Genomic DNA, 15,838 nt, shown 5'->3' with positions numbered 1-15,838 from the left:
TCCTCCAAGATTAGTTGTGAATTTCACTGTTTGTTAATTTTCCCAGATGCACTCCCACGTCCAACGATAATTGAATTCAAACAGCAAAGGCAGTGTCAATTTCTTTTTCTTTCTCTCTCTCTTCTGCACTGTCCTCACCATGTGCTTTCTTTGTCTGTTCTTCTCCCTTTTAAAACTGTTGTTTTTTTTCCCCCAAAGTTCCAAAACAATGCAACAGCATATAAAACAGTAATTGCTGCTCCTGGAATTCGAGGAAATCACCTCCAGCACCTAAAATACCTCAAAAAAAGGCGCAGCTGTTACAGCCAGTAATTTTTCCCGTCCTCCATCTTGGCTTACTCAGAATCCATTTATCGCATGTTTGGAGACTTTTTACATTAAGCTTGATCACAAAATAGCAAACAAAGTATGATGTCCAGGTACTTCTGAGGGTACTTTTGCATAATAGACTGTAGATACATTTGTCCTGCTCATGTTCCAAACAGTCATAGCTAGTGAATGTGCTAAGGTTGATCTCTGCCTTGATTGACGCACTGTTTCTTCCCCTAATATAAAGGGGCTGGGAAGTAACAGCCACTTGAAGCCCATGATAGTATGTGTGCTACAAAAATAAGTCGGACCTGGAGACGGTTGAGTAAGTAAAGACGAAATAGTGTTTTTAAAAAAAACCACCAGGACTACGGGCCTTAAGAGGCTGAAGTAGGGCTATCGAGTCTATCAAGTCTTCCTGACCTCTCCGCCCCCACCCTCACCTTGACCTCTTTCCACCTATCACGTTTCCGACGCCCCTCCCCCAAGTCCCTTCTCCCTACCTTTTATCTTAGCCTGCTGGACAAACTTTCCTCATTCCTGAAGAAGGGCTTATGCCCGAAACGTCGATTCTCCTGTTCCCTGGATGCTGCCTGACCTGCTGTGCTTTTCCAGCAACACATTTTCAGCTCAATATCGAGTCTACTCCACCATTCAATAAGGTCATATCTGATCTGATAATCCTCAATTCCATTTTCCTGCGTTTTCTATACAGCCTTATCATCCTCAACACTTGCCTTCCTATTTTTGTCATCTACAAACTTGACAATTGTAAATTTGCTTTCCTCATCAAAGTCATAAATATACATATTGAAAATCATTGTGACCCCAGCACTGATCTCTGCGACATCCACTAGTTACAGGATGCCGTCCTGAAAATGCACCATCTCTGTCATCTATTAGCCAATCCTCTATGTATGACAATATACTACCTCCAACACACTCAGCTCTTATTAGCTAACCTTATCAAACACCTGAGAATCCTAATGTATAGCATCAGCTTGTATCCTGCTTATGACATCCTGTAAGAATTCTGACAAATTTGACATGAATGAATTGTCCTCCAATAAGCCATGCTGACTGCTTGACCATATTAGCTCAGTGTTAAATTAACTCAGCAGATGTTTCGGCTTCAAAATTCAAAAGATCTAAAGTGACCTAGGACAGAGTTTTATTCAAAAAGAAACAAATAATTTTGTGGACTTTTGGAACAGGTTGAGGTCTAATAGCTTTGAAGTGAAGGTGAATTCATAAAAAATGCATGGTATGATTGATGATTGTGGGCTGCAGAGTAAATAGCCATGTGAGAATATACATCTGAAATGGGCAGAACTAAGTTGTTGATGGCCCCTTCAGTTTGTTCTGCCATTCAATTAAATTGTGACTGATTAGTTTGTGCTTCATATTCCATGTTGCCGTCTACCCCTGTTCAGCTTTGGTTCCCTTGTCTAACAAAAATGTTTTCACCTTTGCTTTAAAGATATTAATTGACCCTGCTCCCTCTGCCTTCTGAGGTAACGTTCTGAAACTGCACTACTCTCTGAAAGAAACAGTCTCAGTTCTAAAAGGATGGCCCCTAAATTTGAAAAAGTGTCTTTGATTCTGAACCTATCAGCATGAAGAAACATTTCAACATCCATCTTGTCAACACCATTTAGAATCTACTGCACTTCAATCAAGTCACCTCTTACTCTTCTAAACTTCGGAGTAAACAAGCCCAGCCTATCCAACCTTTCCTCATAAGGCAATACACTCATTCCACATGTCAATCGAATAAAGTTCCTCTGAACTATCTTCAACACGTTCACATCCTCCTTTAAATCAGGAGACCAAAACTGCATATAGTATCTGAGATGTGGTCTTACCAATGCCCTGTATAACTAAAGTATAACACACTTCGTTTTATATTAATTTCCTCTTACATTAAAGAACAGCATCCCATTAGCCGCCTTGGTGATTTATAACTACGTGCTAGCATTTTATAAATTGAGCACTGCAACACTAAGGTCCTTCTACACCTTAGAATTTCAGCCATTCGCCATTTAAGAAACATGGCTTTTTCATGTTTGCTGTCAATAACCTTTTGTGTGGCACCTTGTCAAGTGCTGTCTGGATATCCAAGTACAGTATATCCACCCCTCTTTATCCACAGCATCTTACTCCTTCAAAGGTGACTCATAAATTGGTTAAACTTGATCTTCTTTTCACAAAACTCTGCTGACTCTTCCTGATTACCTAATATGTTACCTAATATATTTTTAAGTGCCCAGGGATGATGTCTCTAATGCTAATTTCTAATCCCTTCCCCATGACAGATGTCAAGTTAAATGGCTGATAGTTTCCTGTTTTCTGCCTCCTTCCTTTCTTGAATACAGGTTAATTTTTTGCTACTTTACAGTCTCATGGAACCGTTTTTGAATCTGGGTTTTAGAAATGAACATCAATTTATCTGCTATCTCATTAGCAATCTCTTTTAAGACCCTAGGATGAAGTCTGTCTGGACCCAGAGACTCATCAATCTGCAGTTCCATCAATTTGATCAATACCACTTTCCCCGTGATTGTAATTTCACCAAGTTCCTCTCTCCCTTCCACCTCCTGGTTACAGTATTACTGAGATGTTTCTCACATTCTCTTCAGTGAAGACAGAAGAAAGATGTTTGTTCATTTGATCCACTATTTCCTTATTATCCGTGACTATCTCTCCATTGTCACTCTCTAGGGGATGAAGACTCGGTTAGTTTACTCTTTTCCTTTTTAAATACCAGCAGAAGCTCTTGCTGGTACTTTCTACATTCCTGGGTAACTTCCTCGCAAATTATAATTCCCTCTGATTAACCTTTTAGTCGGTCTCTATATTCTGACCAAACATCTGACCTGCCACTTGTCATTGCACAGTTTTTAAGTTCCAATGCTTGACCTAATTTCATTAGATAACTGCAAATGATGGGTCATCCATTTAGAACTTTACTTTGTAATACTAACATAGGCTTATGACACGGTGACTATAGCCAAATCCTGGCTGAAAACAGGCAGCATTAGATTCTTATTATTCTTGAATACAAGCCATTCAGGAAAGAAAGGGAAGGAAAATAAGTCAGTGAAATAGTGATTTTGATTAAGAATATTAGAATGCTAGCAAGTAAAAAGGTTTAAAAAGTCAAAGATGAATAAGTTTAGTTGGTTTGGGTCAAAGGAGGAAAAGAGCAGCATGAACTATGACGATTGAGGGAGACTGGAGGGACTCTATTCAGGAGAGCTTTCTTGATCAGTACGTTCACTTTCTAATGAGAAAAGAAGCCTTGCTAAATTTGATCTGGTGGAATGACCTGGGTCAAGTAGAGATTGATGCAGTGGGGAACATCTCAGGAATAAACTTCGTTGCAACTTAATGTCTAAGGTACAGAGAAGAATGAGCAGAAATTCTTCCACATCACTTACTTTAATTTTACCAACCCCTCATTTTGAGGTTAAGCCCTCTAATTATAGTCTTGCCCACCAGGGAAACAACCCTTCCCATCTACCCTGTCATGTCTCCTAAGAAACGGTTCAATAAAGGCCCAACTTAAGCAACCTCTCCGCATAAGAGTCCCTCCACACCAAGTATCAGCCTAGTGAACCTTCTGCCTCCAATGCCAGTACATCTTGCCTTAGATAAGGGACGCAAAAATTGGTCCACAATATTCCAGCTGCAGTCTGACCAGTGCCTTGTAGAGTTGTAGCAAAACCTCCCCACTTTAGTACTCTGTTCTTTCAAAATAAAGGCCAACATTCTATTTGCCTTCTCTATTATCCACTGAAACTGGAAGCTAGCTTTTCGTGATTCATGAACGAGGACTTCCAAATCCCTCTAATGTCGCTTTCTGCAGTGTTTTTTTCCATTTGACAAATTTTTAGCTCCTCTGTTCTTCCTACCAAAGTGCATACCTTATATTTCCCCAAATTATGTCCCATCTGCCAAGTTTTTTGCCCATTCACTTGTCTGTATCTCTCTGTTTAGGTGTAGGGAATGCTGGATGATGAGAGCAATTGAGGTTTTGATCAAGAAAAAGAAGGAAGCATTTGTAAGGTATAAATAGCAGAGATCAAGTGAATCCTTAGAAGAGTATAAAGGCAGTAGGAGTATACTTAAGAGGTAAATCAGGAAGTCAAAAAGGGGACATGAGACAGCTTTGGCAAATAGGGTTAAGGAGAATCCAAAGAGTTTTTACAAATACATTAAGGACAAAAGGGTAATGAGGGAGAGAATAAGGCCTCTCAAAGATCAACAAGGCAGCCTTTGTGTGGAACTGCAGGTGATGGGGAGATACTAAATGAGCATTTTGTATCCATTTTTACTGTGGAGAAGGATGTGAAAGACACAGAATGTGGGGAAATAGATGGTGACATCTTGAAAAATGTCCATATTACAGAGGAGGAAGTGCTGGATGTCTTGAAATGCATAAAAGTGGATAAATCCCCAGGACCTGATCAGGTGTACCCTAGAACTCTCTGAGAAGCTGGGGAAGTGATTGCTGGGCTCCTTGCTGAGATATTTGCATCATCAATAGTCACAGGTGAAAGACTAGGGGTTGGCTAACTTGGTGCTACTGTTTGAGAAGGTAGTAAGGAAAAGCCAGGGAACTACAGACTGGTGAGTCTGACGTTGGTGGTGGGAAAATTGTTGGAGGGAATCCTGAGGGACAGGATTTACATGATTGGGGATACTCAATATGACTTTGTGCGTGGGAAATCACATCTCACTAACTTGATTGAGCTTATTGAAGAAGTAACGAAGAGGATTGATGAGGGCAGAGTGGTGGATGTGATCTATATGGACTTCAGTAAGGCATTTGACAAGGTTCCTCATGGGACACTGGTTAGCAAGGTTATGGAATACAGGGAAAAGTTTTGAAAACATGCAGAAATAACAGAATTGTTGTCATGGGTGACTTCAACTTCCCTAATTTTGATTGGAACCTCCTTAGTGCACATAGTATTGATGGAGCAGACTTTGTCAGGTGTGTCCAGGAAGGATTCCTGACTCAATATGTCGATAGACGGACTGGAGGGGAGGCCATATTGGATTTGGTGCTTGGCAACAACCAGGTCAGGAGTCAGATCTCTCGATGGGAGAGCATTTCAGTAGCAGTGATCACAACTCTTTGATCTTTACTATAGCCATGGAGAGGAATAGGAGCAGACAGTATAGGAAAGTATTTAGTTGGGCGAGGGAGAATTACAGTGTTATTAGACAGGAATTGTGGAGCATAAATTGGGAGCACATGTTATCAGGGAAATGCATGACAGAAATGTAGAGGTTGTTTAGGGAGCACTTGCTGCAAGTGCTGGATAGGTTTGTCCCGCTGAGGCAAGGAAGGGATGGTAGGGGGAAGGAACCTTGGATTGCAAAGGATGTGGAACATCTAGTCAAGAGAAAGAAGGAAGCTTACTTAAGGTTGAGGAAACAAGGATCAGACGGGGCTCTAGAGGGTTACAAGGTAGCCAAAAAGGAACTGAAAAATGGACTCAGGAGAGGTAGAAGGTGGCATGAAAAAACCTTGCCAGGTCGGATTAAGGAAATCCCCAAGGCTTTCTACACTTATGTGAGGAACAAGAGGATGGCCAGAGTGAGGGTAGGGCCAATCAGGGAGAGTGGAGGGAACTTGTGCCGGGAATCGGAGGAGGTAGAGGAGGTCCTTGATGATTATTTTGCTTCAGTATTCACTAGTGAGAGGGACCTTGTTGTTTGTGAGGACAGTGTGAAACAGGCTGATATGCTCAAATATGTTGATGCAAAGAAAAAGGATGTGCTGGAAATTTTGAAAATCATGAGGATAGTTAAGTTCCCTGGGCCAGACGGTACATACCCAAGATTACTACAGGAAGCAAGGGAAGAGATTTCTGCGCCTTTGCCTCTTCAGTGTCCACTGGAGTAGTACCAGATGATTGGAAGGTGGCAAATGTTATTCCCTTGTTCAAGGAAGGGAATCGAGATAATCCTGGGAATTACAGACCAGTCAGTCTTACATTGGTGGAGGGCAAATTATTGGAGAGGATTTTGAGAGACAGGATTTATGACTATTTGGAAGAGCATAGCTTGATTAGAGATACTTTGTGAGGGGCAGGTCATGTCTCACAAGCCTTGGTGAATTCTTTGAGGATGTGACAAAACATATTGACGAAGGTAGAGCAGTGGATGTAGTGTACATGGATTTTAGCAAGGCAGTTGATAAGGTTCCTCATGGTAGGCTCATTCAGAACGTAAGGAAGCATAGGATACGGGGAAATTTGTCTATCTGGATACAGAGTTGGCTGGCCCAAAGAAGACAGAAGGTGGTGGTAGATGGAAAGTATTCAGCCTGGAGCTCAGTGACCAGTGGTGTTCCATAGAGATCTGTTCTGGGACCTCTGCTGTTTGTGATTTTTATAAATGACTTGGATGAGGAATTGGAAGGGTGGGTTAGTAAGTTTGCCAATGACACAAAGGTTGGTGAGTTGTGTACAGTGTGGAGGGCTGTTATAAGTTGCAACAGGACATTGGTGGGATGCAGAGGTGAGCTGGGACGTGGCAGATGGAGTTCAACTTGGAAAAGTGTGAAGTGATTCATTTTGGAAGGTCGAATGTGAATGCAGATTACAGGGTTAAAGGCAGGGTTCCTGGCAGTGTGGAGGAACAGAGGGATCTTGGGGTCCACGACCATAGATCCCTCAAAGTTGCCACTCACGTTGATAGGGTTGTTAAGAAGGCTTTCATTAGCAGGGAGATTGAGTTTAAGAATCACAAGGTTATACTGTAGCTCTATAAAGTCCTGCTTAGATCACACTTGGAATATTGTGTTCCGTTCTGGTCGCCTCATTATAAGAAGGATGTGGAAGCTTTAGAGAGGGTGCAAAGGAGATTTACCAGCATGCTGCTTGGATTGAAGGGTTTGTCTTATGAAGAAAGGCTGAGGGAGCTAAGGCTTTTTTCATTGGAGCAAAGAAGGATGAGAGGTGATTTGATAAAGGTGTACGAGATGATGAGAGGCATAGATAGGGGTGGATAGCCAAGCCATTTTTCCCAGGGGGGAAATGGTTATCATGGGCAGAAGGGGCATAAGTTTAGTATGATTGGAGGAAGGTTTATGGGAGATGTCAGAGGTAGTTCTCTACACAGAGAGTGGTGTGCGCGTGGAATGCACTACCAGCAGTGGTAGTAGAGTCAGATACATTAGGGACATCTAAGCGACTCTTGAATAGGCACGTGGGTGAGTGTAAATGTTGGGTATGTAGGTTAGTTTGATTTAGAGTAGGATAAAAGATTGGCACAAAATCGAGGGATGTACTATGCTGTACTGTTCTATGTTCTGTGTTCTATATTTTGACTAGCCATTTGGATACAGAACTGCCTTAAAGGTAGAAGACAAGATGGTGGTGGAGGAGGGTTGCTTTTCAGACTGGACACCTGTGACCAGTGATGTGCCACAAGAATCGGTGCTGGGTCCACTGCTTTTCATCATTTATACAAATGATTTGGTAAGTTTGCAGATGATACCAAAATTGGAGGTGTAGTGGACAGCGAAGAAGGTTACCTCAGAGTACAATGGGATCTTGATCAGATGGGCCAATGGACTGAGGAGTGGCAGGTGAAGTTTAATTTAGATAAATGCTAGGTGCTGCATTTTGGAAAGGCAAATCAGGACAGGACTCATGCACTTAACGATAAAGTCCTAGGGAGTGTTGCTGAACAAAGGGACATTGGAGTATAGGTTCATAGTTCTTGAAAGTGAAGTCTCAGGTAGATAGGATAGTGAATTTATTTATTGCAATAAAAGCTTTCCTTTATTGGTATAGGAGTTGGGAGATCATTCTGTGTCTTCACGGGACATTGGTTAGGCCACTTTTGGAATACTGTGTGCAATTCAGGTCTGTTTCCTATCGGAAGGATATTGTGAAACTTGTAAGGCTTCAGAAAAGATTTACGAGGATGTTGCCAGGGCTGGAGGATTTGAGCTTTAGAGAGAAGCTGAATAGGCTGGGGCTATTTTCCCTGGAGCATCGGAGGCTGAGGGGTGACCTTATAGATGTTTACAAAATTTTGAGGGGTAAATGGATAGGGTAAATAGACAGAGTCTTTTCCCTGGGCTGGGGGAGTCCAGAACTAGAGGGCTTAGGTTTGGGGTGAGAGGGGAAAGATTTAAAAGGTTCCTAAGGGGCAACGTTTTCACACAGAGTGTGGTGCATGTTTGGAATGAGGTGCCGGGGAAGTGGTGGAGGCTGGTACAATTACAATATGTAAAAGGCATCTGGATGGGTATATGAATAGGAAGCGTTTAGAGGGATATGGACCAAAGTGTTGGTAAATGGGACTAGATTGGGTTGGGATATCTGGTCGGCATGGAAGGGTTGGACTGAAGGGTCTGTTTCCATGCTGTACTTCTCTACGACTCTCCAGATGCTTTGTGTTATCCTCACTACTTGTCTTCTCGCCCATTTTCTGTGCCATCTGCAAACTTGTTTATAATCTATTCCCTTTTCTCATCCAGGTCATGAATATATATTATAAATAATTGTGCTCCTAACAGTGACCACTGTGACATTCCACCAGTTACAGGTTGCCATCCTGAAAATGACCCCCTTATCCCAAATCTCTGTCTTCTATGAGATAGCCAATCCTCTGACCCTACGAATATAGTCCGTCCAACAACACGCTCCTACCTTAGTAACTTAATGTGTAGTACCTTATCAAACATCTTTTGAAAGGCTAAGTATACTACATCCACTGTCTTCCCTGTATATGTCCTGTTTGATACATCATCAAAGAATGCTGGTGTCAGCTTGATAACACAAGGGCGAATCTGGCTGAACACAACGTGTGTAGAAACAAGACATAAAAGGGGTTGAGGGGCAAGTTGACGCTATCACAGTAGATTGTAAACTAGCATAAAAGGCGTATCCAAATTTTTTATAAGCACATGAATCATTTTATAAAACGTAATCAAAGCGATTAGATTACATTACAGTGCGGAAACAGGCCCTTCAGCCCAACAAGTCCACACCAACCCACCGAAGCGTAACCCACCCATACCCCTACATTTACTCCTTACCTAACACTATGGGCAATTTAGCATGGCCAATTCACCTGACCCTGCACATCTTTGGACTGTGGGAGGAAACCGGAGCACCCAGAGGAAACCCACGCAGACACGGGGAGAACATGCAAACTCCACACAGTCAGTCGCCTGAGGTGGGAATTGAACCCGGGTCTCTGGCGCTGTGAGGCAGCAGTGCTTACCACTGTGCCACCGTGCCACCCAAAGTGGTGTTGGGTCCTTTTGATAACCAAACTGAAGACCTTCCAGCAAAGCTAGGGAGCAGGCAAATGTACTAATTGGGTATTTTGTATCACTGACATTTTGGAAAAAAATGTGGTTAACATGGACATCACTGGGTGAGGCAAAAGGAAATTTTCCTCTAAATTGGAGATGCCATGCATAACTAATACCTCGAGAAATCTGCACGTGGGAATCTTTCCTAATCCCGTTATCTGATTTTGGATTTTGAAGGTAGTTTTCTTTCCCCTCCTGAGATTATGGCGCCACAGATTTACGTCTTCAACAGACAGTACACTATTTTGCTTCTTGCATCGTTTAATTCCACATTTAATTATTTCCATTAAATGCATGGATATTGTATTTTATTTTGTTTGTTTTCACTTCAAATTAGTACTTTTTAAGGATGATTGTGCCCTATTTTCTAACGAACATGACCTGGAAGGTATTTCCTATTCAATGTAAATTGGATTTAGACATTCTCATAGTATAGATAGCTATTAGTTATTTTTTACTAGATGTATGTAATAGTTTGTGTGTTGCATGTTATAATATGCTGTTATAAGCCTCGTTACCCACTGTATCTCCCTGCAGTCTTTGACATATTTGATCATGTCATTTGCCTCTAGAACCTCTATTATTTCACCTCTGGGTAGGACTGCATCCACTTCCATTCTCACCTACTGTATACAATTGTAGCCCAAATCAGCTTCACTTCCCATTCCTAATCAGTTACTTCTGGAGTCTGCCTTGCTTCCCTTCCATTTTAAAAAAAATAATCCAAATGCTGCCTCTCAGTGACATTATTTGACACTCCCCAACCCTCCCACACAATTCGTTCCGACCTCTTGATTCCAGACTGCTGACTGGACATCGAGTTTTGGATAAGCAAAATTTCCTCCATTAAAATATTGGGAACAGTGAATGTATCACTATGGCACCAGCCACAAAGACTCTGTTCCCTGGGCATCGAGTAAGTCCTGTCCCTTGGCAACTGTCTGTGCCTGAACCAGAATGTTCAGGTCCTTTATCTTTACACTATTCCAATTCCGACCCTCTTGCAATCCCTGATTTTCATTACTCCAACACTGGTGCCTTCAAGTGCCCAGCCTTGAATCTCTAGAACACCCTCCCTAAACCTCTGTTTTCTTCTGTAAGTAATTCTTAAACTTGTCTCTTTGTCCATGCTGTTGTTCAGCTGTCCTAATACTTTGTTCTAGCTCCATGCTATATTTTACTAATTGTGCTTCTGCGAAATGCCCTGGATGATGGCAGTAGATATTAGTTAAATTCAAGTTGTTCGTGTAGTTCCCCTTGAGTTCACCCTGGGCCATACTGCATGAGATCCCGACTCCAAGCAGTTCCAGTAAGTGGTGGCTGGATTTTCAGCTCTGTCTCTAGGTTGACATCCAACAAGGTACTCAACCTGCAAATGCAGATTCACCACCTCATCGTAAAGGATGTGAGAATCTATAAAATCATCCACAGTACAGGATTCCCACTGAGTAATGATTATAATGACAGTTACAAACGTGGAAAGAATCTGTTGGGCTTAATCCCTTGATGACATCCATGGGAAGAATGCAAAGATATAAGAAGTATTTCATGATGTTTCTCTTCTCTTGCCCATGTTGGAGTGATCACTTTTGTTTTGGATCGGCTAAAATTAAATTATTCTCACTCGGGCAGGTCACATGAATAAATACCACCAAAATAATATTGGACCAGTACAGTTTGAATATGTCAATTTCACATAACTAACATTGATGAGAAAAATTGGTATCTAACCCTGTGCTATATCTGTCCTAAAAGTGTTTGATGGGGTCAGTGTTGAGGAAGCCTTATGTTCTTAGACTCATAGCGATGTACAGCATTGAAACCGACCCTTTGGTCCAACTTATCCATGCCAACCAGATATCCTAAATTAATCTAGTCCCATTTGCCAGCACTCAGCCCAAATCCCTCTAAACCCTTCCTCCTCTTATACCCATCCAAATGCAGGGAGTTTTACTCTGAATCTCACCCTGTGCTGTCCCTATCCTAGGCCCAGATCAGTGGAGAGGAAGGTTTACCCCATAATCTAACTCAAAGTCTGGAGTGCTTTGTGTTGGTGCCAGAAGTAGAAACTAGGTGCTATTTCTCATCCTCGCGAACACACAATTTTGTCATCAAAAAGGACAGAGAAAAGCAACATTCAATGGGCAAGATGACCTGTTTACGCAATAATCTAAGATTTCAAAAGTATACAGTTTGTAAAAGGCTTCAGACCGTCCCAAAGCAATGGCAGGTGTGATATCAATGCAGATCTTTTTTTCTTTCAAATGAATTCTAGTTTAAGATCTCTGATCAGAATACAACCCTTAAGTTTAAATCCAGCATTAACCTCAGGTACTCTCTGTTACACATAACTGACTGTCCTGGGTCCCAACAGTGACTATTGGACAGTTTCAAAATCTCTTCTTTCTCTAGAACACAAACCATATATAAAACATATTTGCAATTTTGTGATGTCCAAGTTTCAGCAATAAATTTTGTTCAGAATATCAGACAAGTCAGTCAAAACTATCTGCTCAGTATTATGTTGGTACAGTGATGAGCTCATTCATTTGTTTCAGCAACAGATTTATGATCATAAGGGATCCCAAAAGATCATGGGATTCCAAATGAGAGAGCAATGAGTGAGTGAGAACTCTTGAGAGCAATTGTGGATGTTTTCAGAAGCTTCCAACCCACAAGGGTTACTCGCCTAACTTGGCATATTTGCTAATTGAACAGTCCAAATGGGCATAAGGAAAAGCAGGCTTCCTAAAGGACAAATTTGCCTTTACAGAGGGCTGGGGAATGAGAGCCAGGCACCTATGGTGTGTGCTACAAACTACAGCTGCACTTTTCATTCATTCACAGCTCATCTCTTCCAGGTGCCAGTTATCACAACCAGACCCTGAGAGAGGTTCGCCAAGTTATTACAGTTCCAGGCAGCATACCTCAAAATGTCATATCCCGAGTGAAGAAAAGTGAATTGGCTCCCTTTCTTTATTCACCTGCCACCCTCCACTGGTCACCACAAGGCAAATTGAGAAAGGATCCTATTATTTGGGAATCACTTTCTCCCAAACCAAATGAATTTATGTTTTAAAGATAGCCAATTGTACTGGTCCACACATTAGGATGTTATGCCTATACCACACACAGACTAGGGTTGAATTTCTCTTTTAAATCCTGTATTGAACATGGAAAATATGAATATATCTCTTGCCCAGACTTCTTTTTTGAACCATTATATTCAGAGTCTGACATACTCACAGGGGACTACAGTTCAGTTTGTACTTCTCCCTTTGAACTTTGATTGACACCTTCGGGTGTAGATTAGAGTGGTGCTGGAAAAGCACAGCAGGTCAGGCAGCATCCGAGGAACAGGCAAATCGACATTTTGGGCAAAAGGTGTGACATTCCAGAATTGTCCAGGAATTGGACTGTATCAGTTTTTGATGTGTTGTTAGGTGATCCCAGATAATGGTTTGGAGGTCCCATGCACAACTCACACCTAGACTGAAATGATGGCTGAAAGATCCAGATTTGTGTTTCAAGATTCATGGTCTCTCTTTGGAATTGAAAGAAGATGGAGCTGTAAGAAGTTTGAAGCAAGGGAAATGATGGGCAAGAACAAAAGGATGGTCCATCATAGAGTGGAAGATAGGAAATAGTAAATGATTCAATGGATGATCATGCAAGTCAGATGGAGAAAGTAATGGGATGGATAAAGAAACAAATGATGCATCTAAGGGAGGCGTGAATGGAAAACCAACAGCTGCCAAATGAAAAGGGAAACAAAACATTGGAGATTAGATTACTTACAGTGTGGAAACAGGCCCAACAAGTCCACACCGACCCGCCGAAGCGCAACCCACCCATACCCCTAACCTAACACTACGGGCAATTTTAGCATGGCCAGTTCACCTGAACTGCACATCTTTGGACTGTGGGAGGAAACCGGAGCAAACCCACACAGACACGGGGAGAATGTGCAAACTCCACACAGTCAGTCGCCTGAGGTGGGAATTGAAACCGGGTCTCTGGTGCTGTGAGGCAGCAGTGCTAACCACTGTGCCACCGTGCCACCCATTGTTGAGATTAAAAGTGAAACTTGTTGATCTTTGAGAATGGAGAGTTTTTGAATGCTCAGTGGAAGGATAAGGTGTTATTTCTTGAACTTACATTGAACCTCTTTGGAGTACTGCAGCTGGCCAAGGACAGAGAGGACAGAATGGGAGAAAGATGGAGAATTAAAATGACTGGCACCCAGAGCCATGCAGTCACCCTTGTTCAAAGTTATCAGCCAGCCCAACTTGGACCTCTCCAGAGTGGAGTAGACTGCACTGTGAGCGATGATTACAATAGCCCAAGTAGAAAGAATTGTTTAACTGGGAAGAAGTTTTTGGGGCCTCAAATGGTGAGTGGGAGAAGGCAAAAGAGTAGGTGTTCTACCTCCTGCATTTGGAAGGACAGGATATATCAGGGGTGCTTGAGGAATGGACTAGGATATTGAGAAGCAGAATTGGAATGCTAGAAGAGGAGAGGGGGAGCTTGTTTGATGGTGGAATCCCACTAGAATTGGCCAAAATGGAAAAGAATGATCTGCTGGATGTGAAGGCCGGTCAGTTGGAGGGTCAGGTCCCATCATGTTTCTGGGAAAGAGGTGAGAGAAAAGAAAAGGTGTGAGAAGAACAGCACAGTAGCTCAGTGGTTAGCATTGCTGCCTCACAGTGCCAGGGACCCAGGTTCGATTCCAGCCTTGGGTGACTGTGTGGAGTTTGCACATTCCCCAGTGTCTGCGTGGGTTTCCTTTGGGTGCTCTGGTTTCCTCTCCCAGTCCAAAGATGTGCAGGTTAGGTGTGTTGGCCATGCTAAATTGCCCATAGTGGTCAGCGATGTGGAGACTAGGTGCTTTAGACAGGGGAAATGCAGAGTAATAAGGTAGGAGAACAAATCTGGGGGATACTCTTTAGAGAGTCAGTGTGGATGTGTTGGGTCTCTTTTCTATCCTGTAGGGATTCTGTGAAATATGGGAAATGGCATTGTTTGTCCTAGTCATCTCCCAAAAGGAGGAAGGCAGACTGCCATCATTCTCAAGATGATTTCACCACAAACTGATGCTTTCATCAAAGGCTGATCATATCTTTAAAAATCTTTAATTAAAAGAATTGAGAGCCAGTTAGCATTTTTTTCAACCATTCATTGAATGAGGGCATCACTGTTAGATAAGCATTCACTGCCCATTCCTAATAACCCGAGAGAAGATGGTGGGGAGCTGCCTTCTTGAGCCGTTGCATTCCTCAGGATGTAGGGGCACCCACAGTGGTGTTAGAGAGGGAGTTCCAGGGTTTGTGTCCAGCAACTATGAAATGATATTGCTCCAAATCCGAATGGCATGTGACTTTGAGAGGAACATGCCAGTAGTGATGTACCCATATATCAGCTGCCCATGTCCTTCTAAATGGTAGAAGCTGCAGGCTGCGTTGAAGAAGCCTTGATGATTTTCTGCAATGCATGTTGTAGGTGGTGCACACTGATGCTACTTACTGATGGTGGAGGGAGTGAATGTGGATATGGTGCCAGTCAAGTGGAATTCTTTATCCTAGACAGTGTCAAGCTTTTTGAGTGTTGTTGGAGCTGCACTCGTCCAGGCATATCACACTCCTGATTTGTACCTTTCCGCACTGGGGAGCCAGAAACTGAGTTAGTTGCTGTAGGAGTCCTAGTGTCTGACCTTCTCTTGTAGCCTTTGTATTTATATGGCTTTTCCAGTTTAATTTCTGGTCACTGATAACCCCCCAGGATGTTGGCAGTGATGGATTAGTGATGGAAATGCCATTGAATTTTCTTTTGTCCGAAATGGTCATTACCTGGAACTTGCATGGTGTGACCATTGCATATGAACTCTTATCTGTGAATACTTCAGTATCTGATACTCTGAATTTTCAAGCTCACTTTCTCAATTTCACCCTACCTGCTTCTCAATCTCCTGGTAATTACTGCCAGGACCCAGATTCATACATCATTCTAAATCATCAGCGCACAATAGTGAAGTTTGAGAGTAAGAAGCTAGAGGTGAAAATGTGATCAATAAATTCAGGTATCCTCCCATTCCAAATGAAGTGTAACTACAGTCTACTCAAACTGTCCTCACTACTTATCCTTGGATGAAGGCCAAGGTGTCAATGTTGTATTGAAGTGTAC

This window comes from Chiloscyllium plagiosum, chromosome 18, assembly GCF_004010195.1.
Source record: "Chiloscyllium plagiosum isolate BGI_BamShark_2017 chromosome 18, ASM401019v2, whole genome shotgun sequence".
Classification (NCBI taxonomy): Eukaryota; Metazoa; Chordata; class Chondrichthyes; order Orectolobiformes; family Hemiscylliidae; genus Chiloscyllium; species Chiloscyllium plagiosum.
Note: the sequence above shows the minus strand (reverse complement) of the source record.